General features: G+C 46.3%; 2 non-coding genes across 2 annotated transcripts; both read left to right on the forward strand.

Annotated features, from left to right (window-relative positions):
* Positions 1-224: 224 nt before the first annotated feature.
* LOC148165410 (small subunit ribosomal RNA) lies at positions 225-2145 on the forward strand. The gene has a single exon (XR_015771498.1). It is a non-coding gene; the product is annotated as a small subunit ribosomal RNA (ribosomal RNA).
* Positions 2146-3760: 1615 nt separating this feature from the next.
* Positions 3761-3917, forward strand: LOC148165411 (5.8S ribosomal RNA). Its single transcript, XR_015771497.1, has one exon. It is a non-coding gene; the product is annotated as a 5.8S ribosomal RNA (ribosomal RNA).
* The last annotated feature ends 549 nt before the right edge of the window (positions 3918-4466 follow it).

Raw genomic sequence — 4466 nt, forward strand, 5'->3', positions numbered from 1 at the left:
ATGTCGAAAAATTTTCCATCCAGAAAGATCGCGTGGCGTTACGTCTCTTCTTACGAGGTTTTCGTTTCGCAGACACGCACACTTTCTTCAAAACAATAATAGGAAAGTGTTCAGTTTTTTATAAGAGCAGCAGGTGTCTTTCCGAAATTCTACGATTATTGTAGCTTATATGACTAGAAGGAAAGAAAGACTAAAACTCTCTTATTTTAAAACAAGAACGCAGTTCCCTGGTTGATCCTGCCAGTAGTCATATGCTTGTCTCAAAGATTAAGCCATGCATGTCTCAGTACAAGCCAAATTAAGGTGAAACCGCGAAAGGCTCATTAAATCAGTTATGGTTCCTTAGATCGTACCCACATTTACTTGGATAACTGTGGTAATTCTAGAGCTAATACATGCAAACAGAGCTCCAACCGGAAACGGAAGGAGCGCTTTTATTAGATCAAAACCAATCGGTGGCGGTCTCCGTCATCGTACAACTTGGTGACTCTGAATAACTTTACGCTGATCGCACGGTCTCGCACCGGCGACGCATCTTTCAAATGTCTGCCTTATCAACTGTCGATGGTAGGTTCTGCGCCTACCATGGTTGTAACGGGTAACGGGGAATCAGGGTTCGATTCCGGAGAGGGAGCCTGAGAAACGGCTACCACATCCAAGGAAGGCAGCAGGCGCGCAAATTACCCACTCCCGGCACGGGGAGGTAGTGACGAAAAATAACGATACGGGACTCATCCGAGGCCCCGTAATCGGAATGAGTACACTCTAAACCCTTTAACGAGGATCAATTGGAGGGCAAGTCTGGTGCCAGCAGCCGCGGTAATTCCAGCTCCAATAGCGTATATTAAAGTTGTTGCGGTTAAAAAGCTCGTAGTCGAATCTGTGTCCCGCGCCGCCGGTTCATCGTTCGCGGTGTCAACTGGCGTGCCGCGGGACGTCCTGCCGGTGGGCTTAGCTCGAGAGGGCGGCCCAACTCAATCCCGCCGCGGTGCTCTTCATTGAGTGTCGAGGTGGGCCGGCACGTTTACTTTGAACAAATTAGAGTGCTTAAAGCAGGCTAAAACTTCGCCTGAATACTGTGTGCATGGAATAATGGAATAGGACCTCGGTTCTATTTTGTTGGTTTTCGGAACCCCGAGGTAATGATTAATAGGAACGGATGGGGGCATTCGTATTGCGACGTTAGAGGTGAAATTCTTGGATCGTCGCAAGACGGACAGAAGCGAAAGCATTTGCCAAAAACGCTTTCATTGATCAAGAACGAAAGTTAGAGGTTCGAAGGCGATCAGATACCGCCCTAGTTCTAACCATAAACGATGCCAGCTAGCGATCCGCCGACGTTCTTCCGATGACTCGGCGGGCAGCTTCCGGGAAACCAAAGCTTTTGGGTTCCGGGGGAAGTATGGTTGCAAAGCTGAAACTTAAAGGAATTGACGGAAGGGCACCACCAGGAGTGGAGCCTGCGGCTTAATTTGACTCAACACGGGAAACCTCACCAGGCCCGGACACCGGAAGGATTGACAGATTGAGAGCTCTTTCTTGATTCGGTGGGTGGTGGTGCATGGCCGTTCTTAGTTGGTGGAGCGATTTGTCTGGTTAATTCCGATAACGAACGAGACTCTAGCCTGCTAAATAGGCGTATTTCGACATCCCAAAGGCCCGTCGATCCTGGGTTCGCCCGGTGGTCGTGCGCGGTTTTTACTGTCGGCGTACAAACAATTCTTCTTAGAGGGACAGGCGGCTTCTAGCCGCACGAGATTGAGCAATAACAGGTCTGTGATGCCCTTAGATGTTCTGGGCCGCACGCGCGCTACACTGAAGGAATCAGCGTGTCCTCCCTGACCGAGCGGTCCGGGTAACCCGCTGAACCTCCTTCGTGCTAGGGATTGGGGCTTGCAATTGTTCCCCATGAACGAGGAATTCCCAGTAAGCGTGAGTCATAAGCTCGCGTTGATTACGTCCCTGCCCTTTGTACACACCGCCCGTCGCTACTACCGATTGAATGATTTAGTGAGGTCTTCGGACCGGTACGCGATGGCGTTTCGACGTCGTCGATGTCGCTGGGAAGATGACCAAACTTGATCATTTAGAGGAAGTAAAAGTCGTAACAAGGTTTCCGTAGGTGAACCTGCGGAAGGATCATTAACGTGTCCTCGTACACACGAATTTTGACATATGTATAATTTATTATTATGCATTTTTATTTGATCGTGTCGATGTACACTTTATGTTTTTACAACACCGTCGTCGATGACATGGAGTCGACGGCACGATCTTTTGTCGTGCCGTTGCTTGTTTCTTTTTGAAACACCGTGTGTACGACGTTTTGAACTACGAATCGTACATATTCGGAAAAACAATAGCGTTACGCTGGCCCGCAGCGCCGGTCCTTGCGATCGAGTTTTTCACCTTTTTTGAACGAGAAAAACCGAATTCGCTCGGGCATACGGCTGTTTCTTCGGGTACCTAGATTTTTTGATTTTTTTTGTACTATCTCTCGATCTTTTCCAATGATGGAAAAAAGGAGGGACGCTTTCGGTTTTTCGACCGGATCGCGGAAAGTTGTGAACTCCACCGCGAAAGTCGAAAGACGTTAGAAGTCCTCTTTTTTCGGACACACGGAGAGGATGTAGCAGAGTAGTCGAGAAAGAAGAAAATCGCAGGTGTCGAATTAGGTTACGACTCCGTGGGTTTTAAATGATTTACGCCCGGCTACGGGACCGGCGAGAAACGCTCCCGATTTTACGATTCGCGTGAATGATGTTCGTCGTTAGACGCTTCAAAGAGTTTTTTGAAAGCGCCGTTAAACGAGCGATCACACACACATCACACCTTGCTTTTTTAATGTTTTTGGTAGATGTGGTAAAGTGATTTCGTTAGAAACGGTAAAATTCTCTTTACGGAGCGTACGACTGCACCATTTCAAAATTATATACACCGTCAATCGTCATTAAGTCACGATATAGAACGGTAAACTTGAGGATTTTATGTTAGACGCTCAGTCTGGCACGTCTATAGATTTTTTCGTCAAAATTCACGATCTGTCTTCGGTTTGGCGACGAAAAAATATAGAAAGAAAATTGAAACACGAACACAAAGACCGCCCGCGAAAATCTCTTTTCGCTTACGGCGGATACTAATTCGCTTTTTCATAACGAGTACGATGATGTAATGATGTGTTGATTCCGATCGATCAAAAACCGTCTCTTCGTCACACTTTTTAAAGTGCTTGACACACGCACACTAAATGAAAGACACAATAAAGGAAAACTACCGAAAATTAGTTTATGAGAGAAAGCAGCATTATTTATTAAAATTATTGCTGAGAAAAAGGAAATTGGCAAATTCCTAATTAAAATCGTATCGAACATGTCCCATCTTCACACATACATGCTCGTACTTTGCGTGTAAAAGCGGAGACCGCGTGAAAAAGAAAAGTGCTTCTTTTTCGGTGCGCGGATACAAATTTGTGTTTGGGTTAATATTTTTTTTAATTTTTTCGTACGCGTAAAACTGAGACCGACGATCGCGTTCCCTTTCAGACGAGAAAGTACGGACGAAAGACAATTAAGAGCGAGAATCATAAATATCCATACCACAACACCGAAATTTTAGACGTGGCACGTTTCGGAACCACGAAGATCATTTTCGTTTCGGATGTACGCACGTACGCAAAAATTTTTGCAAGACGTGTATAGACAGCTGGACGATCGGCATGATCGGGGTTCTTGTGGAACGAGCGTTTAAATTTTAAAAAGATTACCCTGAACGGTGGATCACTTGGCTCGTGGGTCGATGAAGAACGCAGCTAATTGCGCGTCAACTTGTGAACTGCAGGACACATGAACATCGACATTTCGAACGCACATTGCGGTCCTCGGATATAATGTTCCCGGACCACTCCTGGCTGAGGGTCGTGTCAATTTCAAAGACTGCTCGGTTTTCGTTTTCGGACGAAAACGTCGGAGCGTGTTGGATGTGTTGCGACGCGTCGAATAGGTACTCATTAATGTACGTGATCGTCACTTACGTCACGATATAACGACGCACGCCTCGAACGTGTGCCGAGACGTTTACTCGAGCGTGTTTTTTCGTCAAAAAGGACGGGACGGGTATGCTTTGTATTTTTTTTTTACAAAGTCCGTCGGACGTCCACCTTGCGAATCATAAATACGAAAGTGTTTACGTCGGCACATGTTCTTGCGTGGTGTGTCGTAGAATCGTGTGTTTGTGTGCGTTTCTCGTGCAGCGAGTAAATTTGCGCGACATCTTAAGACGCGAAAGCGACCAACTACTACTTGTTGTAGTTGTTGGCTGGTCTTTCGGCGTAGCACGTCCTATTTCTTCAACATGTCGTCATTTAAAAAAAAAAATGGCGTTTTAAGGTTGAGAACGTTATAGACGGTCGTCGTGTCCGAGACGTGTAATGCAAATCGCGACAGACGTCAGATCGTAAGCGTTTCTGT

Source organism: Gnatocerus cornutus, unplaced genomic scaffold (assembly GCF_029298725.1).
Source record: "Gnatocerus cornutus isolate USDA-ARS CGAHR unplaced genomic scaffold, icGnaCorn1.1 ctg00000327.1, whole genome shotgun sequence".
Taxonomy (NCBI): Eukaryota; Metazoa; Arthropoda; class Insecta; order Coleoptera; family Tenebrionidae; genus Gnatocerus; species Gnatocerus cornutus.